This window comes from Adiantum capillus-veneris, chromosome 27 (genome assembly GCF_014529385.1).
Source record: "Adiantum capillus-veneris isolate H3 chromosome 27, ASM1452938v2, whole genome shotgun sequence".
Taxonomy (NCBI): Eukaryota; Viridiplantae; Streptophyta; class Polypodiopsida; order Polypodiales; family Pteridaceae; genus Adiantum; species Adiantum capillus-veneris.
The window spans coordinates 19,896,778-19,924,668 of record NC_140957.1 but is presented as its reverse complement, the minus strand read 5'-3'; the positions used below and the strand labels follow the sequence as shown (position 1 = coordinate 19,924,668).

At 40.2% G+C, this 27,891-nt stretch overlaps 1 pseudogene; it reads left to right on the top strand.

Annotated features, from left to right (window-relative positions):
- Positions 1-184: 184 nt before the first annotated feature.
- On the top strand, positions 185-26,470 carry LOC147421597 (uncharacterized; annotated as a pseudogene).
- Positions 26,471-27,891: the final 1,421 nt, after the last annotated feature.

Here is a 27,891-nt window from a genome sequence, read left to right as displayed (position 1 = left end):
TTTTTTCCCTCCCCTTGTTATCTTTCCCCCCCTTTTTTACAACAATGGCTTATACGGATATAATATTTTATAAGGTCAAAAGCATAGTTTTAAATACCTAAGCAACTTGGGGCCTGGCTAAAAAAGGCAATCCGCCTTAAATATTAGTGCTGCATGGATTCTGGCAAGAAAACCCGCAGCTGGCATGGCCATGGACCGCCTTCAAGGCACCGAGCTCAGCATTCCTATAAAACCAAGGTAGCGCAAGGCACACCTATCACTATATGCACAAATACACAGTTCCTCATGCACAATTGCTTGGCCAGAGCCTCACACTCACACAGTCGCCATATGGTGGCGGCTTGATAAAACCCAGCACAAGTGTTGCGCTACACCTCTAAACCCAAAGGCGCTAACCTCTTTCTTGTTGCGCCAGCCATACGTCATCACCCCCAAACAACGAACGCTGTTTTCTACACATAGAAAGTGCGCCAAGACATTGCAGCTAAGGTAAAAAAGTTTATTTCAAGTTTTTACACAGTAAACCTTAGTACTATGTAAAATCTCTTATATAGTATTGATTTTCTACAAGCATGAGATTACTTTTTAGTGCACTCAACCTCCCCTAGCACGCTTTCGTAAGGGAAAGTACTCGGAGGAATGCACATGCATGATAAAAGAAAACTATCACACACCAAAATCTCCAAATGAAGGACAACGTTTTGCTTATTAATGAGCAATCCGGGTAAACAAAAGCAGGGAATGCATACATATAATAGCTGTTTTCAAGTATAACTTTTAGCATGAACACCGCATAAACATGTGAAAAGTACACATTAGGCAGACCGTACTCCGGTCGTTTGCATACTGGTACATATGGCATTCATGCATCCGCAAATTTACACAAATGGTTAAGCATAACAATAGGTTCATAGTTTACATAAACTAAAATGTATGTATAGCTGACTAACTTTTTACATCTGACCTAGTCCAAGGCAACGGGCTCAAGGAGAACAATAACTAAGCATCCAAAGGCATAAAGGAGCACTCCAATTAGATGGCTACTACAAGAAACAACCAGGTGAACTGCTTTTGGAAACTTTGAGTATGTTTGTTTTCGAAACATAATAAAGAGTAAAAGGCTTGTTTTCAAGTTATCTTAGAAGCACTATCGGACATCAAAAAAGTAGCAATAATTAGCAAGAAGAGTTGGGGAAAACTCAGAATACGATGATTGCATGGCAAAGTGTGAAAGAAGTTTTTTCTCTCTGCAAAATTTTCACAAAAATGATCGGATGATGTACTAATTAAAAAAACCATAAAAAAGCTACCCCTAAGGCAACATATAGGAAAATCCTAGAAGTAATGTCTGTAAGGTATGAATCAAGGATTTAGTGTGTACAAACATTTCTAGAGACATATGTCGGTCTTTTTTGGAATATGGTTTTTTTAAAAAATAGATGATTTTACAAACAGAATGCTGCCGAAATTTAAAAAAAAATCATAGATACTTATAGATTATAAACGCCTTATTATATACCATAACGGTAGACTTGCCCCTTTAGCAAAGCATAGCTTAATCTCTAAAGAAAGCTCATTCATGACAAATGGGGATACCGGCAGACGGCTAGGAAGAGTGTCACTCGTGATATATTCAAGCTACAAAGGATTCGGGACAAGCTCATGGCAGCACACAAAGGGGATAATTGAACCAGGACTTTAGCAATTAGAGACCCCCTTTCCAAACCTTGTAAACCTATACGGAATTTCACAAACCGTATGCGACCGTACTTACATAGACGAGCAAAAGAAAATGTCAAATATACCTAGGAGTGGGTTGGGCTTCAGGGTGGACGGCGATAACAAGCAGTGGGGATTGCTTGATATACCTGTCACCCATTTAGTGCAAATCAATTCTAATTGTTTGTACTTGTGGTTGGTTGGCAGGTAAAGATCCTTGCTTTCGTCTGATAGGAGTTCTGGCCTAAAGCTCCTATTGTTTTATGTACCAAAGGATTTTGTAACAATTTTTATTTTCATAAAACAAAGTTCTATGGTGTCTTTGGAATAACCATATGATAAGGTTTTTCTAAATAAAAGTACTTAAGTTCTTTCAGTATATGGTTCTAAGTGATGGGATTTTTCAATCAAACACACACACAATTTTCCCAAGATACCTTTGGTCGGGTATCTATCATATACTGAGAAAACTTAGTATTGATATAAATAAATGATGGATTAGTTTTTTTCTTCAGGATTTTTGGATTCCATCTCTCACCCATCTGGGATATGGAATAGAAGAAGGCACTCCTATTCCTCCGCTGGGAACTTAGTGTATATTGCCTTGTTTCAAGGGTGTAGAATTCCACAAAAAATTGTTAGATTTTTAGAAACAAGCCATACACACCCACTCTATATCAGTATTAAACACAACGTCTGTTAATGACTGGCTTTCCTTATTGATTCTTTCTAGAAAAGATAAAGACAAGCTTCTAGAGGCCTTCAATACCTTCTTGGCTAAACTTCCTATTATTGATGCCCAAGATAGTTCAGATCTTGATTTCTATTTTACATCTCTACCCACTATCGTGAACAAACTATATTTTATCAATAACCTGCCTGTTGTACCCATAGAAATCAAACACTCAGAAAAGGTTATCAATCCTCTTCTGGATCTTGACCTTCTGGAAGAAGAAGAAAGGGAAGCTTTAAACTTCTTGATGGATGCAAACTGTGTAGCCCCTGAAAGGGCCGTCTCTAAATTGTTTTCAGAGGTAATCCCTTTACTACCACCCAGGAAAGTAGAGTTAGATGCCATTAGACTTGAACACAATCTTTGGGATTATAAAATTTTGAACCATCGGGCACCTTTTACAATTTCCTCTCTAGGGCTACTTTGTAGTATTTCCACAGACATTGTTGAATAGTGTAAAACCTTAGCCTCACATTCCAAGCATCTGTTGGCACAAGATGTTCTCTTCGAACTCAAACAGGTCAAATTGTCAGATGTTGACGGAAAAAAGTGTCCAAGCACTTCAATCATTGCTCGCACCAAACGAATCTCTCTTATGGACAGAGCAAAGGATCAAAAATGGTTTTTAGGAAACTGTTGGAATTCCTATCGACCCTTCCTGAAATGCCAATGCAAAAGGGTGGATCCAAAATCCAATTGTTCGTTATCAATTATTTGGTTTGATCAATTTTTGTGCTACGTATTCCAGAATCTCCCAAAGTGTTTTCAGTTCTCATCAGGTCTAGCCTAGGTATATGCCTTTATTACATGGGTGGCCTTATTTCCAATTGAATTAAGGCAAGCAGTCATCATATACTATCAGTTTCATGAGCACATTCTAGAAGCAGCTAAGGGATTGGTCCTGTATACACCTGGGACCCCACTTTTGCAAAAGTTACATAACACACCTATCTCCAATACCATCGAAACCTTACTTAAACCACCCAGAGGCAAGGAGCAGCTAAAGAAGATTACACACACACACACCCAGAAGTATGGCATCAACAAGCAAGAGACCAAGGCAATTTAGAGGATCGGAGGACTATGGTGATACTCCCAGAGCGCTTGAATACCCAACTTCTGAAGATCAGGTACATTTACTTCATACAAGAAATAATGGATTGTTACACTTTGAACGTAATGTTAAGATGCATGGAAGATTCGTTCATATATTATTTTGCAACAAATTTATGGACTTTGTTAATCCTCATAATTTTTTTCAAGCACTTATAAATGATTTTCACATTGAAAAAGACCTATCTAAAATGAGGATTTGCTTTGGGTGGAAATATACCCAAAACTTGAACCATACCCTCTATAAACCGTCTACTGTTTTTGCCCAAGAAATTGATGAATCACAACCATGTGGGTGTTTGACACATAAAAGGTTTTCCAATTTTTTAGTTGAACTCGACCCTTTTGGAAAACATGTGATTACCACTAACCCTAGCATAGCTAGACATAAAACATTCCAAGAATTCATCAAGAAAGGGTTAAATCACATACCGTTAGTACCTGTAAACCCTAATGCAGTAATAAAAGAACTTTGCAATGTATGGAAAACCTTATGTATCCTCCTAGGTTGTGAGGTTAGTAAATCACATTACAATTATATCCAGGGATCGGTTAATTAATTTTTTTCCCAAAATTTCCCTTCTACAAGAAAAACCAAAATCCCTGGTACAAAGACCGACATAATGAATGAAATAAATTATCTTTTACAATATCTATTCATTTGCGGACTTGACAAATCTGCGCAAACTCCCGTTTTCATATGTAAAAAGCTTATACAATTAGCGGCAAGGAGACGGCTGGAAAGCCCCGAGTTTCGTCTCTCTCCCATATCTTATGGGAAGTTTTACAATCCATAAAATGGATTTCAGATGGATCACTAATGCGCATAGCTGTGTATTTACTCCCGCCACGGATATGATCACAAAATTACTCCAAAGTGTAAAACAAGGATTTGAAGAGTACACCGAAATCACACATAAAAAAATACAAATGATCTCTGGGATACAAACCAACGGGTATTGGATGATTAGTAACCAGTACGATTTCTTGATCAATCTACCAAAGCATATTACAAACATTCATTCCTTTGATATAACATCATGTTACGAAGCTATCCCTCACAAAGGTAAGCATGGAATACTAGATGTGCTAAACCACATTATTAGATTTATTAAAGGTATGCAATATCTTGGGTTTAAGAAGAACCGCAGGCAGATTGTACTCACAAAAAAGAAAAAGGAAGTGGTCTGGACATTTGAATATTTACATAACATCAATGAGTTTGTCATTGATAACTGCTTTACCAAATTAGGTAAACACATTTATCGCTAAGAAAAAGGCATACCAATGGGTATAGGTGTTCACCATTATGGTGTAATTTGTATTTAGCTTGGTATGAGATTGAATATATAAAGAAACTGTCTCGGCTTACCAGATTTGATATGATGAACGCATTTTTGTATTCATGGCGATATATGGATGATTTTCTATTTGCTAATAATCCATTTATTTCCTAGTGTCTAAATCACAAAAAACCCCTGTCCCAAGAGGACCCCTTTACAATTTACCCTTTGGACATCATTGGGATTAAAGCCACACACAAGACATATCCAACCACATATTTAAACACTTACATCCAGTTATGCAAATCAATGGAAGGCAAGTATATGACGTATACCGCATGGAAAAAAGACAAATTACCATGCCCTAATGTTTCATTTATTCATGCCGCCAGTATCGAACAAAAAAGATGGCATATAATGTGTGCATATCACAGGTGCTGCCTATATTATATAATGCATCCCGTGAATCATATGCGGTAACTGATTTAAATAAATTGATCTCTATGTTCGTAGAGAATGGTTTCAAAAAAGAGAAAATAATTACATGTATTACTAGTTTCCTAGAGAGAAATCAGTTTCCAGGCATTAGGTTTACCATCAATACATTAAAACAACGAATTGGTAGGGGATAGGTCCACTTGGTGGCCTATCCTCCACCAAGTGTACCTTTCCTCAGGGTTGGGGAAGGCCACGCACACACACACACACACACACACACACACACACACACACACACACACACACACACACACACACACTCTATGTAACATACACTGGCATATCGCACACTTCCACCTACACGGACAACCCCATAATGTAAGTTCGACACATTAGGCCCCATTTTTTGGATCGGCTCTATGATTAGTCCTGTTCAACCCAATAGTGGCAATGAAAAATTTAAATACATGATTCTGTGTACACACGATGTCAGAAAAGCACACAATCCATGAAACATTGTAATTCATAAGGACATACGAACTCATAACACACACATGCTGTCATAATAACACGATGTCAAGTTTAGTAACAGTTTTTCTATGACACAGACAACATCTTTGGCGGAGGAGTAGTCAAGAGACATGGACATACAACATTAGCAGGCGGATGAAGCATTCAAGCAACAAACCCATTCTATTTTCTTTGTATTCTAGCTTAGATAAGCCAGAACCTTTGTAAAAAAGTGTCCAGATGCATGATAGCATCATTCAAATTATCTGCAAATGTGTGTTAGCATCCCTCAAACTTATCAAAATTATGCTTCATGTCGCAATAACTCTATGAATTCTTTATATCAAAGTGGTTTTTTTCCCTCCCCTTGTTATCTTTCCCCCCCCTTTTTACAACAATGGCTTATACGGATATAATATTTTATAAGGTCAAAAGCATAGTTTTAAATACCTAAGCAACTTGGGGCCTGGCTAAAAAAGGCAATCCGCCTTAAATATTAGCGCCGTATGGATTCTGGAAAGAAAACCCGCAGCTGGCATGGCCATGGACCGCCTTTAAGGCACCGAGCTCAGCATTCCTATAAAACCAAGGTAGCGCAAGGCACACCTATCACTATATGCACAAATACACAGTTCCTCATGCACAATTGCTTGGCCAGAGCCTCACACTCACACAGTCGCCATATGGTGGCGGCTTGATAAAACCCAGCACAAGTGTTGCGCTACACCTCTAAACCCAAAGGCGCTAACCTCTTTCTTGTTGCGCCAGCCATACGTCATCACCCCCAAACAACGAACGCTGTTTTCTACACATAGAAAGTGCGCCAAGACATTGCAGCTAAGGTAAAAAAGTTTATTTCAAGTTTTTACACAGTAAACCTTAGTACTATGTAAAATCTCTTATATAGTATTGATTTTCTACAAGCATGAGATTACTTTTTAGTGCACTCAACCTCCCCTAGCACGCTTTCGTAAGGGAAAGTACTCGGAGGAATGCACATGCATGATAAAAGAAAACTATCACACACCAAAATCTCCAAATGAAGGACAACGTTTTGCTTATTAATGAGCAATCCGGGTAAACAAAAGCAGGGAATGCATACATATAATAGCTGTTTTCAAGGTATAACTTTTAGCATGAACACCGCATAAACATGTGAAAAGTACACATTAGGCAGACCGTACTCCGGTCGTTTGCATACTGGTACATATGGCATTCATGCATCCGCAAATTTACACAAATGGTTAAGCATAACAATAGGTTCATAGTTTACATAAACTAAAATGTATGTATAGCTGACTAACTTTTTACATCTGACCTAGTCCAAGGCAACGGGCTCAAGGAGAACAATAACTAAGCATCCAAAGGCATAAAGGAGCACTCCAATTAGATGGCTACTACAAGAAACAACCAGGTGAACTGCTTTTGGAAACTTTGAGTATGTTTGTTTTCGAAACATAATAAAGAGTAAAAGGCTTGTTTCAAGTTATCTTAGAAGCACTATCGGACATCAAAAAAGTAGCAATAATTAGCAAGAAGAGTTGGGGAAAACTCAGAATACGACGATTGCATGGCAAAGTGTGAAAGAAGTTTTTTCTCTCTGCAAAATTTTCACAAAAATGATCGGATGATGTACTAATTAAAAAAACCATAAAAAAGCTACCCCTAAGGCAACATATAGGAAAATCCTAGAAGTAATGTCTGTAAGGTATGAATCAAGGATTTAGTGTGTACAAACATTTCTAGAGACATATGTCGGTCTTTTTTGGAATATGGTTTTTTTGAAAAATAGATGATTTTACAAACAGAATGCTGCCGAAATTTAAAAAAAAATCATAGATACTTATAGATTATAAACGCCTTATTATATACCATAACGATAGACTTGCCCCTTTAGCAAAGCATAGCTTAATCTCTAAATAAATCTCATTCATGACAAATGGGGATACCGGCAGACGGCTAGGAAGAGTGTCACTCGTGATATATTCAAGCTACAAAGGATTCGGGACAAGCTCATGGCAGCACACAAAGGGGATAATTGAACCAGGCCTTTAGCAATTAGAGACCCCCTTTCCAAACCTTGTAAACCTATACGGAATTTCACAAACCGTATGCGACCGTACTTACATAGACGAGCAAAAGAAAATGTCAAATATACCTAGGAGTGGGGTTGGGCTTCAGGGTGGACGGCGATAACAAGCAGTGGGGATTGCTTGATATACTTGTCACCAATTTAGTGCAAATTAATTCTAATTGTTTGTACTTGTGGTTGGTTGGCAGGTAAAGATCCCTGCTTTCATCTGATAGGAGTTCCGGCCTAAAGCTCCTATTGTTTTATGTACCGAAGGATTTTGTAACAATTTTTATTTTCATAAAACAAAGTTCTATGGTGTCTTTGGAATAACCATATGATAAGGTTTTTTTAAATAAAAGTAGTTAAGTTCTCTTAGTATATGGTTCTAAGTGATGGGATTTTTCAATCAAACACACACATTGAGAGAGAGAGAGAGAGAGAGAGAGAGAGAGAGAGAGAGAGAGAGAGAGAACAAAGAGAAAGAGAAAGTGGGAGAGAATAAAAAAACCAAAGAGAGAGAGAGGGGGGGAGAAGACGAACAGAGAGAGGTAAGGAGAGAAAACAAAGAGAGAGAGAGAGAGAGAGAGAGAGAGAGAGAGAGAGAGAGAGAGAGATAAAGTAGAGACAATATGAAATGACATGTTATATTAAGATTTAGGGTTAGGTTAGATTTAAGATTACATTTAATTAAAATTAGGTTAGATTAAGATCTAAGGTTAAGCTAAATTACATTTAACTTATATTTAAAATTTATGCTAAATTTAAAATTAGGTTAGACTTAAGATTAGGTTAAGATTTAAATTAGATTTAAGATTAGGTTTAATTACATTTAGATTTATGTTTATGTTGAGTTTAAGATTAGGTTAGATTTAGATTTATGTTAGATTAAGGTTATGTTAGATGTAAAATTAGGGCAAGATTTAAGATTAGCTAGCTAGATTAGATTAAGTTAGATTACAATTAGGTTTAGGATTTAAGATTGGATTAGATTTAGGTTTATGTTGAGTTTAAGATTAGATTAGATTTAAATTTAAGATTAAGACAAGATTTAAGATTAACTAGATTAGATTTAGATTTAAGTTAGATTACATTTAGGTTTAGCTAGGTTAGATTTAAGGTTAGATTAGATTTAGGTTTATTTTGAGTTTAAGATTAGATTAGATCTAGATTTATGTTTGATTTAAGATTATATTAGATTTAGGTTAGATGTTAGTGCATGTCAATGAAAGCTTTGCCCAAAGAGCAAACACTAGTTACACAACAATATGTATATTCCCATCAGAATCTAACACCTATTAACTCACACACTAACCATATTCAATTAGCCGCGAATCACCATATGTTCAATTAGATTAAATTTAAGATTTTGGATTTAGTTTTATATTAAAATCTACCTTCGAGATTACGGTAAAAAAATTAGAGTTAGGCGAACGGTGATCCCTCTCTTCCTCTCTACGGATGCGACCTTAAGTTGGAAAGCTTTCAACGGCATGATACTCAGATTGGAGGCCAACATGTAATGCACTAAGTAATCCCTCGAACAAAGATCTGTTGTGAAGATATACTAAGATGCTGTGAATTTCTACAGCTAGAGAAGAGGCAAAGGGGTTTTGTCCACTACATGCACTATCATGTAGACGTGGGTGTGTAGATTTCTCGTACCCACAAATATAGGCATTGACCAATAAAGACAAGAATATAACCCGATGGTTCTGATCTCCGTGCACCTCTAGACGGAGGTGTGCGGGGATTGGACATGACTAGAGAATGTGAGGTAGTTTACAGTGTGAACAGAGAGAGAGAGAGAGAGAGAGAGAGAGAGAGAGAGAGAGAGAGAGAGAGAGAGAGAGAGAGAGAGAGAGAGAGAGAGAGAAGACGGAGGATGTCAATAGAAGATTAAATTTATGTCCAGGTTATAAGGTTTTTACCTTCATTATGAGCAATGAAGAGGATGTGGGGCCATCCAACTGAAACACCTATCCCTCAACAAGGATCTTATGTCCTTGTAATCAATGCAAGCATGCTGTGCGATGGACAAGACGCATTTCTTTGCAGCACGTTTGCGAATTTGGCGAGTTTGATCCATCTATTATAGATCCAGTTATTGCCAATTATAACTCGTCGGACTCTGACGTTGACCAACATGCAACAATCTTGCAACCCAGTAGACGTGTTCACAGGCGCTTTGTTGGAGCTATATATGGCTCACTCTAATAAACTTGGTCTCACCTATATATTTGTATCTTGTCCTCAATATGAATCAGTCTTTGGGAGCGTATATGGTGTGTATCTTGTCTCGTCTCTCTCTCTCTCTCTCTCTCTCTCTCTCTCTCTTTCTCTCTACATCTCAACATGGTATCAGAGCGGCACTACAAGAGGTTGTGTGCTCTTGTGACACTGTTAGTGACGGAAATACACTGGGTTTTTATAACCCCCGGCATCGCTAAAACCGTCTCTACGAGCGTCGCTATAGGCGTCGCTATATACGTCGCTATATAGCGATGCTCATAGCGACGGTTATAGCGACGTTTACACAGAAGACTATAGCGACGCTCATAGCGACGCTACAGAGCCATAAATAGCGACGCTTATAGCGATGCCCGAGAGAATTTTTTTTTGGTGGCAGGGCATTGAATGCCCTGCCACCCATCAACCATATTGTACTTGATTCACTTTTTAAAAAAAGTGCAAGGATAGATAATAGACCCAAAATAGTCACCCACAAGACGCATTGTTTGCAAAATTGACAATTGTACACATCATAGGCAAAATGATTGATTGGCAATGGCAAATTGTCATGTAATAATGACAATTGTACAACATCATAGGCATAAAGAATTGATTGGCAAAAGGAACTGCGGTGACAAATGTAATAATATACATGGTTCAAAAAGACGTATAAAAAATCCGTCTCATGATACATAAGCTATGAGAAATCCTAAACTAATGCTATCTAGCTACGGCTAAACTGACGTCGTCTAGTTAGACGTCTCATCGCGTCCAAGCGGCGTATCTGTCGGATTCTACAAAAAAAGACAATAAGACAGCTTTCAGTAAGTATAAACATATAACAACATTTATAAAACAATACAAAAAATAAAAAAGAGTAAACCCTAATACTAACCATGCCATGCCGCGCGCGAGAACTAAGAATGTCCATCAGGGCTTTAAGCCCTTCCTCCTGGCCTGCGTACTCGCGCTCGTACGGTGTGGGATCACGTCCTATCATCGACCACTGTCAAAACATACAAAGATTTCATTATGTTAGAATTAAAAAACTCATAAACCCTAAACTATGGAACATAAAGAGCAATGTGAAAACACTTACAAAATCGGCCTCAAATGATGCCATCCACCGCTCCCCAAGTGGTGCGAGCTCCCTGCCTCTACTGCGCTCTGGCTGCATCCTTTTGTTGCTTCCACTTGTCGGGATTCTCGCGCGCTGCTTTCTTCGCATTCTTCCAATCTTCTTTGCCAGCCAATCTGGCCTGTTCCACCATTTTTGATTGCTTTTTGCACTTCGGAACGCTTGTGTTTGCAGTATTCGCGCATTCGAATCTTCATCAGGTCTTCATTGAAGCGCTGATCCCGTGTTGGAACGGGAACTCATCATGAAGTATGCTGATGACTCTGTTTTTTTAAATCACTTGGTACTTCACTCCATTTGTTTAGTATGTAGTGTCTAAACAGCTGAGAGCAAAGACCACGCATGCGCGAGATCACCTTCTTGCCGTCATCATCCATGATGATGCCGCCGCTGATGTCGACAGAGTAAGGCAAGCCCTCTAGTCGGTCGGTGACGCGTGAACCTGGCGTCCCGGCAGGGGTCCTCTAGGGGCGGGATGGAGGCTCTAGTCGGTGCGCGTGAACCTGGGTTCCCGGCAGGGTCTCTAAGCGGGTGTCCGATGGGGGTTATACGGACGTCAGGTGTCTCCACTGGGCGGCTGGGCCCCGAAGCGAGGCGGAAGAGGGACGAGTGTCGAGTGGGGTGGCTAGGAGGTGGTGTCCTGGCGGTAGTATGATGGTAGGGGTGTGTACTTTAGGAACAGTCAGCCGTGCCAAAACCTGGCGTAGATGGCGATGTATTGTGGCTGGTGTGGGGGGCGGGCAAAGAAGGGGAGGGTAAAGAGCCAGTTCGAACACGAGGCGGGTTGGTTGACGGGATCGTGGGCATGGGAAGCGGCCGCATAATCGGTGGCGGAATCCGCACAACACTGCCACCGCCACCACTAGAGCGCCGGTGTCTAGACGAGTGTGAAGCTCGTCTCGTCGACGCCGAGCTTCGGAGTGACGCGCCGAATGCTCCGAAAGAGAGGGAGATGTGGATGGAGTAGGAACGCGCGATGATGCGCCAGAGCGATGACGATCCACGTACCACTGTCTCTGCTGCGGTGACCAAGAAGAAAGAAACTCCTCATCATCCATACCTGCATTAAACACTACGAATAGATTTAAACTTAATATTGAATGAATAGAGTAGACAATGACGCAAAGACCATTAAATACAATGACTTAATGACGCATATAAATACAATAACGCAAGGAATTTGAGTGATAGAAGAGGCAAGTCGAAAACTCAGAATTTTCAATCAAAAGATGTGAGCGCGAGTACCCATATAGAGTAGTAGCATCTTGATGCTCGTCTGGCACCACCGCAGCGGCTTCTGATTGAGCATCTTCTCTGATCTCCTCCATTGATGTCGTTGTGATTGGCACATGGTAGCCTTCATACGTCCTTGCACTACGAGGGGCTACCTCTATGACGTACCACCAGTTTGATGTAGACTTTGTAGGATGAAATATTACCTGCCAGAGCCACATAACTTACATGAGAGCTTTCAAGCACATAACTTGTAAAAGGGGGATGTTAACTATTTACATACTTACTTGTTCACAATGCTCGGGTAGTACGAAAGTGTCTCTTAGGTCAGTCCATTTCTTAGTAGAATCCACCTCAAGAAAACCAGACTCTCCTCTACGCACAGTAGCGTTGCGACCCTCCATGATTATCTTGAACCATTGCACGTCAAACAAGTCGACAAACAATCCTCTGTAATCGATCCTCAAAATCTCTTGCAGCGTGCCGAAGTAAGTGAGTTCCGCCACCACAGGATCTGCATCAGAGGAACGTCGTCGACTAGACTGTTCAAATTTTGCCATGATTCCACAATCTTGAGTAAAACGCTTTTTGTCAATTCGTTCCACCCTAAAATGTCGACCTTTACACCATGCTGCTGTGTATGACTTATACTACAACGAACAAAGATTATGAGTGGCCGTTCAAACGTTTATAAATAAAGTCACTTGCTAGTCGTACATTGCAAACTTACCTTGGTCATGCAACCCCGAGAGTACTCCCACTCTTCTTCAGTCACTTCGTCACCGCATTGTTGTGCGCTTTTCAATTGGTTGTGCAACCATCTTAAGCTCATGAAGGTTGGTAGGCTCTCGAGAACCGCTGGATAGTGCATCGGTGGTCGTCTTCCCCGTCTCCACTCGATTCGTGCCCTTTGTTGCTCTTGCTTTGCATCCTCATATTGTGAAATCCACTTTTGCATCACTGGATTGTGAAGCATGCAAAATCGGTTGATTTTAGCCTCTAGATCTTCCGTCATCTTCTTCTCAACACCGAGATTGCACATGACAATCCCAGATATGCGCTCATCATCTATGGTTCGCCATAGCGTGTCCCGGGATTTATCAAATCCGTCTAGCCACTCTCCAATGTACACTAGGGACTCTGATACCAACCAACCTTCTGCCATGCTACCCTCCGGACGTGCCTTTTGACGCACATATCCCTTAAGCGTTTTCATGAAACGCTCTAAGAAGAACATCCATCTGGAACAAGAAATCACCTGAATGTTTAGCATTGTAGTAGAAAATTGTTTCTCAAACATGCACACAAGCTCCGCAGCATTTAGTTTGGCGAATGGTATGGAGTCTACGTGATCTCCTTTTGCAAGTTTGTAGATTGTGTTACGGATGTCGAGAGACAAACATCCCTCAATGGCAACCGGTAAAATAAACTGTAAAGTATGTGCAGCAATGATATTAAAGTCCCACATTTATGCAATGATATTAAAGTCCACTATGAACGTACCTGACACATTTTATGCGAATCGTGTGACTTCAAACCGTAAGCTTTCCTTCTTTAGTAAAACACGTTCGGAGCGAGTGCATTACGCCAATTGGGGGTCCGCAAAGATCGAATGGTCTCTTTTACTTTGCGTTCTTGGGCTCCTGTGAAAATCCATGGTGCTTTAGGGAGTTTTATCGATCCATCAGACGCTGTTTGCGGCCAATATTGCTCCATACGATCCACATTTCTAAGGTCAACTCTGGCTCCCAAAGTATCTTTCTTGCCGGTCAGATGGTCCCATAGTAGATTACCCACATTCTTGAATATGTGAATTGGATCGAGCAAGTGATTGATCATGAGTCGGGGCCAGTATGGTAACTCGTACCATAGAGATAGTCTCTTCATCCCTGGAGGCAATCCGTCATCGCACATCTCCTTCTGCTCTAACCATGCTTGTGCAGACATCCTTGGTGGCTCTCTTCCCAAAAAGCCGTCGCGTAACACATGATTCTCTGGAAGATACGCTTGATGACCTTCGTAGATTTGCTTCTTCAGTGAGGGTGCCCTACGTGCATTTAGTCTAGGTCCACATGTGACACATGCTCTGTATCCGCTTGTTTGAAGCCCTGCATGTATACACATGATAATAGATCAACTATGGGAAAAAACAAGATTTACAGTGTTTGAGTGAGGAGTGTCAATAGATCACCTGAGCATTCTGTTAGCCCGGGATAGTCATGCATGGTCCACATTAGAATGCCTCTGATCAAAGCATTCCGTCATCCTGTGTGTCGGCTCATATCCACCACCTCTATGCCAATCCACAATTGTTGTAGCTCTTCCAATAGTGGACGAAGATACACATCCATATTCCCCACTTTATATCGCCGTGGCACAATCAAGCTTAGCCATAGGTGCCCCTTCTTCGTAGTCAACCACGAGGGAATGTTTTAGTTGACGATGACAACGGGCCATACAATGTAAGATGTTGATCTTTGACCAAATGGATTTACGCTATCCATAGCCAGGCCTAAGCGCAAATTTCGAGCTTCCCTGGCAAAATCCGACCATGTTCCATCTATATGTTTCCACGCTACGCAATCTGCAGGAATTCGTAGCACACCATCTGAAGATTTATTCTCCTCATGCCATGATGCTAGGGCGGCCATGGACTTACATTCGAAGAAATGCTTGATGCGAGGAAGCAGAGGGAAATGTCGCAAAACCTTTTGTGGAATTTTTGTCCCGTGGAGATCTACTCGATATCTTTCGGAATCACATTTCGGACACTTCTCCATGTCTATGTATTCCCCTCTGAAAAGAATGCAGTCATTAGGACAAGCGTGGATAGAATTGTAATCCATCCCCAAGTTTCGCAAAATCTTTCTTGCTTCATCTCGGGAATCTAGCATCACATTGTCAGCTGGTAGTATGTGCTCTTTCAGCAATCTACACAACATAAAAATATGATACAATCGTGTAAAAATCTATCAGATCATTATACATTTAGAGTTTTATTAAAGTAAACTAATTGTAATAGATCACCTGAAAAGCGTTGTGACGCTAGTGTCACTCCATCCAAACTTTGCCTGCATGTTGAGAAGAACCAGGAGTGCTTTCAATCTAGACATACGTGCTCCATTATACAATGGCGTATCGGCTTCACTTTTCATATCATCATAGATAAGCCTTTCTGAATCCATGATCGTCTCGATCATTTCATCAATCTCGGGCTCAAACATTGCCTCGTTGGGAATGTGCTCTGCATGATCATCCCCCGAGCTGTCAGAGGCTACATCTTGTGGCCTCGCATATGCTGCTTGACCAAAGCGCCTGCGAACACGTCTATTGGGTTGCAAGATTGCTGCGTGTTGGCCAGCGTCAGAGTCCGACGAGTTATAATTGGCAACAACTCGATCTATAATAGATGGATCGAACTCGCCAAATTCGCGAACGTGCTGCAAAGAAACACGTCTTGTCCGTCGCACAGCATGCTTGCATTGATTACAAGGACATAAGACCCTCGTTGAGAGATAGGTGTTTCGGTTGGACGGTCCCACATCCTCGTCGCTACTCATAATGAGGATAAAAAACTTATAACCTAGACAACAAATTTAATATTCTATTGGCATTCTTCGTCTTATCTCTCTCTCTCTCTCTCTCTCTCTCTCTCTCTCTCTCTCTCTTTACCTCACATTCTCTAGTCATGTCCAATCCCCGCACACCTCGTTCTAGAGGTGCACGGAGATCAGAACCACCGGGTTATAATCTCGTCTTTATTGGTCAATACCTATATTTGTGGGTACAAGAAATCTACACACCCACGTCTACATGATACTACATGTAGTGGACAAAACCCCTTTGCCTCTTCTCTAGCTGTAGCACTTCACAGCATCTTAACATCTTTTCACAGTAGATCTTTTCACTGTTCGTCTAACTCTAAACCCTAAACCGTAAGTAATTCTTGCGTGGACTCGATCTAACGTAAATAAGCGTAAATCTAAATAAACGTAAATCTAACTAAAAATAGCCTAAATCTAATTTAACGTAAGTCTACATCTAACCTAATCTTTAACGTCTTTTGGGATAGTTTCCTACGACGTTAAAACTCTCTTCTTCTTGTGTGTGTGTGTGTGTGTGTGTGTGTGGGTAAACCTAAATAAACCTAAGTCTAATCTAATATAACATAAATCTAAATCTAACGTAAATTATGTTATATTAAAAACAAAGAACTAAACTAACAGGGATTATAAGAACCTTAAAACTGATTTAACACATAATTTTTCACATAACTCGGCAAGAGTTGGCATTCTCATCACTAAAGATGTGAGAGTTAACTTCCGGCGGTGACGCTGCCTCATCTCCATCCACATCTGACGACAGCAATTGGCCCTTTAGATCGTTCTTGCTCTTGTTACTAACTTTGAAGTTGCTGTTGAATGACTAGAGGTTGTCTAGATGGTCATTGTGTCGGGGATGTAGTGACTCTTGCCGCCCTGAAGATCCACCTTCTTCCCTATCTTCTGAAGACATTTCACTAGTACTTTTGGATCGACGGAGCCCACCATGAGTGAAGGCAGCAATACCCTATATTCCATTGAGGGCTTTCTTCACCCGCTTCATGCAGGCATCGCAGTCTATGGAGACCTAAATCTAATCTAATATAACGTAAATCTAAATCTAGCGTAAATAAACGTAAATCTAGTTAAAAATAAACCTAAATCTAATTTAATGTAAGTCTACATATAACCTAATCTTTAACGTCTTTTAAGATAGTTTCCTACGACGTTATAACTCTCTTCTTCTTGTGTGTGTGCGCGTGTGTGGATGTGTGTGCCAATAAAAAGAGATAAATGGTATAACCTTTCTATCACCCATGCCAAGTATGATAGATTGATTATGCCATTTCCCTCTTGAATAATAGGTCTTGAGTTCAACTCCTCGTCGGCTAGATCTTTAGGTCTTTTAATTTTAATTAGTTTCCTACGACGTTAAATTAGTTTCTCTCTCTTTCTCTCTCAATGTGTGTGCGTTTTTTTGGATCATATGCATGTTTTCTCTCTCTTTTCCTCTCTCAATGTGTGCGTTTTTTGTTTATGCATGTTCTCTCTCTCTTTTCCTCTCTCAATGCGTGCGTTTTTTGTTTATGCATGCTCTCCCTCTCTTTTTCTCTCTCAATGTGTGTGTGCATTCTTTGTTTATGTATGTGTGTGTGCGTTTTTGTTTTTGTTTGTACTCTCTCTCTCTCTCTCTCTCTCTCTCTCTCTCAAAAACACTATGTGTGTGTGTGTGTGTATGTGTGTGTGTGAGAGAGAGAGAGAGAGGGAGAGAGAAAGAGGGGAAGGGAACATGAGAATGAGGAGAGGGAAGGAGCATACCTGGCTCTCCTTCCTCTCCTTGTGTGTGTGTGTGTGTGTGTGTGTGTGGAGAAGAAAAAGAGAGAGAGAGAGAGAGAGAGAGAGAGAGAGAGAGAGAGGGAGAGCGTTACCTGCTCCTTGCTTGAGGGCGCCGAAAAACTCAGATCTGAGATCTGAGTTTTTGGGCGCGCTCGGTTATTTTTTTAGCCAAGCCGGCGTCGCTATGAGCGTCGCTATGAGCGTCGCTATGAGCGTCGCTATGAGCGTTGCAAATTTCTTTGTAAATTTGCGACGCTCATAGCGACGCTTATAGCGACGCCGGGATTTTTTTTTTTTGAGCGTCGCTGTGTGAGCGTCGCTAATATGAGTAGCCTCTTGTAGTGCGGTAACAATCATGTGCCGATTCAATTCATGGTGACACAACAGTATGTGTATGCGATTCGCATGTAAGATTCAAAATTGCTACAAATCTTATTTTTGAGTGTTGATTCTTGTTAACTGTGGTTGTTTTGTGTTAAGAAGAATATGATTAGTGTTTTATGTGGCGTTTATTTCTAATCAATCTAATCGTTGATTACGTTTTCTTGTTAATGACACCCTGAACTTCATCTCAATTTTTCTTACTGTTCTGCTCAAAATTTAGAGAAACGAGAAAAGCGCAATGGAGCGTAGCGCAATGGAACTTTTCATCCAAAACTTGTTCGTCTCCTTGAGCTCTTCGATTTGAGTTCTAGGTTTGCGTCAATCGGAGTTCATAGCAGAAAGTTATGCTGTTTTTACTGCAATTGAGCTTGACGCAGCTTTCTTCGTCCTACTTCTTCGTGAAGCGTCCGCGATCATTTTTCTTATTTTGGCGTTAACTTTTTCGAGAAGATTTAGGTTTTTGCTATTCGTATTGTGGCCGTCAATCTTGCGTCTCACGCCACTCTATTTTGAGGACTCGTTTACAATTAACGTCTCTTTTACCTACCTTTTTTGGGTGACGTCTCTCACATCTTTGGACGCTCCTTGAGCATCCTTCTTACGTTTATCGTTGACAGAACGCAGTACTTATATCTCTCTCATTCTCAATTGCGGCGGCCTTCACCATATATGGTGTGCAGATTCTGCAATCTTATCTTATACGTCTTCTCGCAACAAGATATGGCTATGAATATTCTCGTCAACGACTTTCCTTCTGGCCAGCGTTCTGTTCCTCCTTTCCAAGGTCAAGGATTTCCAGGCTGGAAAGCAAAGATGTTGTTAATTCTTGAAGGGGATGAACTCTCCGATGTTGTTCTTGGAAATCGTGTTTGTCCGCCTCAGCCTGTTGATACGGATAATGATAACATGCTTATCACTGAAGGACCTATATTTGAAGATTGGAATGTTGCCTATACGGATTGGCAATGACATGATAAAGCAGCTCGTTGGTATATTCTTTCTGCTCTTACTGATTCCCTTTTGCTTGATATGTATGAACTGCCTACTTCCCACGACGTATGGAAGTACCTTATTGCAAACTTTCAGAAGAAATCTGTTACAGAAATACTTTATTTGAGAGGGTTGCTTAACAAGTTACAATATGAAGTTGGTACTGCCATGACGGGACATATTGAATCTTTCAAATCTATTATTAATCAACTTGCTGTTGCCAGTGATCCTGTTCCACAAAAGCAACTGATTACACTTCTCCTTGATACGGTGAAGGACTCTTCTTATGATAACATTGTTACTATTCTCTCTAATAAAGATGGTCTTGATTTCGACCAAGCCTGCATGTCTTTAATTGAATACTCTCAACCTGAAGAACGTCGAAATGTTGGTCATGATACAACTATGATTTCACAAGAGGAGACTGAGTCACAACAGATGGAACGTGCTTTTTATGCTCGAAGGTGTCCATTTCAACGAGGAAACCGCAGAGGTGGCCGTCGCGGTAATATTTTCTCTCGTCTCAAATTTCCTAATAAGCAATGTTCTTACTGCAACAGAAATGGCCATACTGAAGATGATTGTTGGGCACGTCAATATGATGAAGAACACAATATTACCACAAAACAAACACGTTTATCTAGAGACTCTTCTTCTTCTTCTTGTGAATATTATGGACGATCTGATCATCCCACTCATATGTGCTATAAGCGTCGATTCGACACAGATCGGAATAGAGCATATGCTACTGAACATCGAAACAACATTGTACCAGAAACAAGCTGTGTCCTATGTTCAGTTGCTCCAGACAGAATACTTCATGTACGTGATGGATCACTTTTTATTGTCGATTCAGGTGCTACGGGAAATATGACATATCAGTCTAAGTGGCTCCATAACTATCATCCATTACCAGTTCAACGTGTTTTTTATCTTGCTAATGATACTACTTGTCAAGTAACTTGGGTATTGGAGACTTATATCTTGGTACCTTATCTTCTTCCACTCGAATTTTACGAGGAGTATTACATGTACCAGATCTTCAACGTAATCTTCTTTCAGTTGCTAGACTTGTTGATCTTGGTCTGTTTGTTGGATTTGATCATACCAAATGCCGAATTGAGAAAGATGGACAGACTATAGCCACTGCTCCTCGAAACGGTAATTTGTTTGAACTCTCTCTCAACGATGTTGTAGCAAATATTGTCACTGCTTCAGGTGATCATGATTGCAAAGTATGGCATCACCGTTTTGTTCATGCTTATTTCTCAAAACTCCTTGATCTTCAACGTCGTGATCTTGTTCATGGCATGGATCTTAAAGTCCATCCCCATATGGGAATTTGTGAATTTTGTGCTCTTGGGAAACACAATCGTAAACCCTTTCCTCTTTCAAATACAAATCATTCTCATGGCATATTGGATCTTGTTCATACTGATATATGTAGACCTCTACCTTCTTCGAGATCACAATATCGCTACTTCATTACTTTCATTGATGACTTCTCAAGGTATACGACTGTATTTCTACTTAGACAAAAATCTGAAGCCTTATCTGTTTTCAAACAATTCCACAAGGCTGCGGAACTTCAAACTGGTCGTCGCCTTAAGAAGCTTCGTAGTGACAATGGAGGTGAATATGTTTCTCGAGAGTTTGTGAGTTACTGTGCTGATAGTGGAATTCATCATGAACACACTATTCCATATTCGCCTCAACAGAACGGTGTTGCTGAATGAAAGAATCGCACTATTTTCAATGCCGTAAGATGTATGCTGATTCATTCTGGCTTATCTCGTGTTTTCTGGGCTGAAGCTACTTTGACAGCAGCATTTATTCAGAATCATCTTCCTACTACTGCACCCTCTGGTAAGATACCCATCACAGCATGGACATGTGACATTCCTTCTGTATCTCATTTTTGAACCTTTGGATGTATTGCTTATATTCATGTTCCCAAAGAAACACGAACAAAGCTTGATGCTCCTGGTCTTAAAGTTATTTTTATTGGATATTCTGACACTTCCAAAGGCTACAAATTCTATGACCCTTCCTCCAAGAAAGTAATTGTGAATTGTGATGCTACTTTTAACGAACAGCTTATGGGAGACTCATGGTCCATGGATGATTCTGATGATACTAAATCATTGCTTCAGGCTTTTTCATTTCTTTCAGAAGATGAAACTCTTCCTATAGAGCAACTTTCCTCTTCACAACCATCCATTCCAAATGTTGCCAATGATGATATTGATATTTTTGTTGATCTGCCTATTGATTTTGAACATGCCTACTGATAATGCTTTTTCTACTTCTGAAGATCCCGTTACTTATGATGAAGCTATATCTTCACCACAAAAGGATCAATGGCAAGAGGCTATGGAAGCAGAGTACGATTCTCTTATCTCTAAAGGTACATGGATACTAACTGAATTACCTCCTGGTTGTACAGGTATTAAATGTAAGTGGGTGTATAAGACAAAAGTAAAAGCAGATGGATCTTTTGACAAGTTCAAGGCGTGTTTAGTTGCAAAAGGTTACTCCCAAGTAGCTGGTGTTGATTATCAAGAGACTTTTTCACCAGTTGTTTGCATTACAAGTGTTCGAGTTTTATTGGCATTTGCTGCTCAATTTGATTTAGAAGCTCATCAAATGGATGTGCGAACTGCATTTCTTAATGGTGACTTGGAAGAGGAAATTTATATGGAACAACCAGAAGGGTTTGTTATTCCAGGTAAAGAAGATCTTGTTGCTCAACTCCATAAGGCACTATATGGTCTCAAAGAAGCTTCGCGAGCCTGGTATACAAAATTTGATCTTTTTCTCACCTCTAAAGGATTCATCTCTTGCTTGTCAGACCCCAACTTATACATAAAACGCCAAGGTAGCAGTTTTGTGATTCTTGCTCTTTATAAATACACCAAACATGAAAAAATTGGGTTCAACATTATGCGTTGTAGAATCCCATAGAAACTATTCAATATCTAGCCAAATTTGATCCTTATGACTAGATATGGTTACTACCTACAAAATGCATGTAGTTGTCACAAGAAACTAACAATATTGAAAAAGCTATACTTGATATACTAGAATGTTTTGTTTTTTTCTATAATTGAAAAAATCAACCATCGTTGGGTACTATGCAAAATAGGGTATTAGGTGCCCCAAAACTCAAGAAATACTAGCTTTATGTTACAATATGCGACATAGAAAATAAAAAATGCATTTAGATATCATGAAATCCACTAAAAAATCATAGAAGAGGTAAAATTGGCTAAAATACAGGATTTGACAATTTTTGTAATTTGGTCATAACTTACAACTTTAATATTTATTTCTCCCTAGAAGCATCAGGACATGTTAAGGACTACTAAAGATAATTCTCTAGCATTATAGACCTCACAAACATGAATTCTAGAGTGGTATAGTTGCAAAAAGTTGAAAAAAGGCAAAAACAGGACCCGTTTTTTCACACAGTTTAGGTTGTGAAATGTTGCGCAAGGACAAGGTTAAAGATGAAATTGATATTCCAAAGAAATGTCGAGTTTTTTTCAGCTCATGAGACAAATTTCTAGATAGATAGCACCTCAAAATCCATTTTGAAACTCTTGACATAATTCAAGGAAAATGGTCACTTAACAGGACATAAAAGTGTCCCAAGACATAAAAGTGTCCCATTACCAACCTAGCGTTAAGCATTGGTCTGCTGCAAAGCGTGTATTGAAATACTTGAAAGGAACTACAGATCTTGGTTTAGTCTATCGACGACAACTCACATCGGATTCTATGCAAACTCTTTCTCTTTTGGGTTACATAGATGCAGACTGGGCAAGCTCACATTTATCTATGCGATCTACGTACTAGTGGAAATTGCTTCTTTATAAATGGTTGTCTTGTTTCTTGGACCAGCAAGAAACAACGTTGTGCTGCAGTTTCTACGATTGAGTCAGAATATGTTACGGCATCACTTGCAGCTCGTGAGTTGATTTGGCTTCGACAAATGCTGGTTGATATTGGTCACTCTCCTATTTCTAGCACACCCTTGTGGTGTGACAACCAAAGTGCTATTAGTCTTGCAAAAGACTATGTTCAACATAATAAGTCAAAGCACATTGCTGTCCATTATCATTATGTCAGGTATGAAGTACGCAAAGGAACCATTATGGTTGAACACTGTCCAAGTGACCAGATGATTGCAGACATTTTGACCAAAGGCCTCAACGAGTCACGTTTCATCCTCTTGCGCTCGGAGCTTGGAGTTGCTTCGGCATCACTCTTTCTAGATTAGCTTCTTTTCTAGATTAGCTTCTTTGCTATTGTAATAGCTTTGTACATATGACATTGTAATCTTTTAGGTACCATGCACTATGCACACTCCACATTTGCACATTGTGATATCTAAGTCACTTGAATATTTGTACATAGATGCAAAATTCACTTTCATATCATCACCGCTGGTTCATATTTTCACATTGTATGGGGGCTTGGGTTTTTCCCTTGAACTCCCCAAGGGTTTTTTCATCCAAAGCTAGAGACCTTTGTTTGAGTGGGGGCATTGGAGCTATATATGGCTCACTCTACTCAACTTGGTCTCACCTATATATTTGTATCTTGTCCTCAATATAAATCAGTCTTTGGGAGCGTATATGGTGTGTCTCTTGTCTCGTCTCTCTCTCTTTCTCTCTACATCTCAACACGCTTTGGTCAAGAAGCATATGTGAAGCCACAAGATGTAGCCTCTGACAGCTTGGAGGATGATCATGCAGACCACATTCCCAAAAAGGCAAAGTTTGAGCCTGAGATCGATGAAATGATCGAGATGATCATGGATTCAGAAAGGCTTATCTATGATGATATGAAAAGTGAAGCCGATACACCATTGTATGATGGCGCACGTGTGTCTAGATTGAAGGCGCTCCTGGTTCTTCTCAATATGCAGGCAGAGTTTGGATGGAGTGACGTTAGCGTCACAACACTTTTTAGGTGATCTATTACAATGTGTTTACTTTAATAAAAAACTTTAGATGTATAATGATATGATAGATTACTTACAGAAGTATACCATTTTTTTTTTGCTATGTAGATTCCTTGAGGTGGATTCAACTAAAAAATGGACCAACCTAAGAGACACTTTCATACTACCAGAGCATTGTGATCAAGTAAGCATGTAAATAGTTAATATCCAATTTCAGCAGTTATGTGCTTGGAAGCTCTCATGTAAGTTATGTGCTTGGAAGCTCTCATGTAAGTTGTGTGGCTCTGGAAGGTGATATTTCATCCTACAAAGCTTGCATCAAACTGGTGGTACATTATAGAGGTAGCCCCTCGTAGTGCACGGATGTATGAGGGCTACCATGTGCCAATCACAGCGGCATCAATGAAGAAGATTGGAGAAGATGCTCATTCAAAAGCCACTGAGGTGGTGCCAGACGAGCATCAAGCTACTACTCCCTATGGGGTGCATACAGAGGATCTACAAAATGAAACAAAGGACATCTCCCTAAACGGAGAGCTCTATATATATATAGAAAGTTATGCTGAGCTATGAAAGGATGAGATAGAGACCTCTTAAAGCCATAAACATTGTACTTGAACAATTTTGCTCCATTTTATAATATATATTGTATTCATGTGGCTTTTTGTACATTCCTGTTTATATGCTATACTTGAGAAATTTAAATTGCGTTTAATCGTCATTGCGCCCACTCCAAGTATGTATGCTCCAGGTATGTTCTCACAAGCAGGGACACTCCTCGGTGTTTCTGTGAAAGTTTGATATTACAACCAGCATTGCACTCCGAGTGCGATGGAGACTGAGGCTGCAATCGTGAAGGAGGTGATCCATCTCTGCTCATAGATGCTGCTCGTCCCTCCACTAGATCTAGTTGATCGGATGAAAGAGACGCTAAGAAGCATTACTACTGCTTCTTAGAGTCTCTTTCACCCGATCAACTAGATCTAGTGGAGGGGCGAGCAGCATCTATGAGCAGAGGCGGATCACCTCTTCGTGATTGCAGCCTCAGTTTCCATCGCACTTAGAGCGTAGTGCTTTTACAAGATATGTGGAATGCGCACGGGAGACAAATTCACAAGAAATTCACAGGAATTTCTCTACATAGGAATCCCTTCCCCTTTATGAGTCCTCTCTCTCTCTCTCCTCTCTACTTGTCCATGTTTTCTTCTCCATTTACTATTGAGATTAAATGTTCGTGTGTTTAATGTAGGTATGTATGATGATGAGTTTCTTTCTTCTTTGTCACCCTAGCGAAGAGGTGGTACAAGGATCGTCATTGCTCTGGAGCACCATCACGCCGTTCTACTCCTTCATTGTCTCCCTCTATTTCAGAGCATTCAACGCTCCCCCAAGCTTCAATGTCAACGAGAGGATCTTCACACTCGTCTAGGTACCAACATTCTAGTGGTGGCGTTGGCGGTTGTTGTGGGGATGCCGGCGCTGATGCCTCAACACCGCCTCATGTTCGACGAGGCTCTTTACCTTCCCCTTGTTTTCCCTTCCCCACACCAGCCATGGCATCGCCATCTACGCCAGATTTTGCACGGTGGCTATTGGCCGTTCCTCGCTACAAACCACTACCTACTCCTTCGGGAGTCACCCCAGTCGACACTCCTTGCTTCGGGGCCCAGACTCCAGTGGAGACACCTGATGTCCGTACCCCCATTGACACGCCACCAGAGACCCCTGTCGAGACACCCAGGTTTACGTATCACAGGCGAGAGGTCTTGCCGTACTCCGTCGACATTAGCAGCACCACCATCTTGGATGATGAAGGCAAGAAGGTGATCTCACGCATCCGCAGTCTTTGCTCTTAGGTGTTTAGACACTACATACTAAACACCTGGAGTGAAGTGCCAAGTGAATTAAAAGATAGAGTCATCAGCATGCTGCATGACGAGTTTCCCGTGTCAAGTCAGGATGAGCGCTTCAATGAAGACCTGATGAAGGTTCGAATGCGCAAATAGTGCAAGCACAAGCATTCTAAAGTGCAAAAAGAAATAAAGCATGGGTGGAACAGAGAAGATTGGCTAGCCAAATAAGATTGGAAGAATGAAAAGCGAGCAATGCTTGCGAATCCTGACAAGTGGAAGCAACAAAAGGAGGCAGCCAAAGCGCGAGTAGAGGCAGGGAGCTTGCACCACTTGGGGAGGAGTGAGTGGACATCATTTGAGGCCGATTTTGTAAGTGTTTTTGCATTACTCTTTAAGTTTGGTAGTTACATCTATTTGTACTTTTAAATTCTAACATAATGAATTCTTTGTATGTTTTGAACAGTGGTCGATGACAGGACGTGATCCCACACCATACGAGGGCGAGTACGCAGGCAGAAAGAGCTTAAACGCCCTGATGGACATTCTGAGTTCTCGCGGTGGCATGGTTAGTATTAGGGTTTACTTTTTTCTATTTGTTGTATTGTTTTGTAAATTATATGTTTATACCTACAAAAAGTCTTATTGTTTTTTTCTGCAGAATCCGACAGATACGCTACTTGGACGCGATGAGAAGTCTGATTAGACGATGTCAGTCTAGCCGTAGCTAGATAGCATTAGTTTCCTTTTTTCATAGCATGTATAATGAGATGACATGTATATGTCTTTTTGTAACTATTGGAAAACCATGTATATTTTCTCAATAATGACAATGGTATTGTAACTATTACATTTGCAAAGCTTAACAATCAAGTGATTTTGCCTATGATGTGTACAATTGTCATTGATTTACTTTCATCAATTTAGTTTTGTCAATTTTGGATCTTTATTCTACAAACAATACTATGGATGATGGAGTTAATGGTTATATTCTCTTGTGGGTGACTACTTTGGGTCTACACCTTGCACTTTCTTTCAAAGCTGAATCTGAGCTTATCTTGGACTCATTTAGGTTTACTCTATTATTGAAACATTCAATATGGTTGATGGGTGGCAGGCCATTCAATGCCCTGCCACCTAGAAATTTTTACATGAATGCCCTGCCACCCAAAATTTTTTACTCTCAGGCGTCGCTATAAGCATTGCTATATAAAGCTTTGCAACGTCACTATGAGTGTTGCTATAGGTAGTTTGTAACCATCACTATAAGCGTTGCTATATGCATCACTATATAGCGACGGCTTTAGCGACGTATATAGCGACGGTTATAGTGACGCTCATAGCGACGTTCCCAAGGCGATGCGAGTAGCGACGGTCTTAGCGACGCCAAGGAGTATAAAAACCCAATGTATTTCTGTCGCTAAAAACGTCACAAGTGCACACAATCTCTTGTAGTGTTTGATAAAACCTCTATATACAACTCATATTAGGGAATATGACCCCCTTTCTACGCTTATACAAAGTCAAAAGCAAAAAACTATCATACCCTTATCTTACATATAAAATTTAGGTCTCACATGATCTAACTAAGTAAAACTAGTCAAAGAGCGTGTAGCATAGTGACTGGCAATGTACTAAGGAACAACTTCTCTTGATAACTAGGTGTACCCTAACTGTGTCTTAGTTTGAAAAAACTATGTGCCCATCTAGCCTACACTCTAGCTACTCCTCCCATTCTGACCCATCTAAATTACTCAAAAAACATGGTTATAAAGTTGTGTTAAGTTCTCTGTGTAAATTTGCATCTATACAAACTCTTTATAGCTTTCATCCCTCAACAAATAAATATA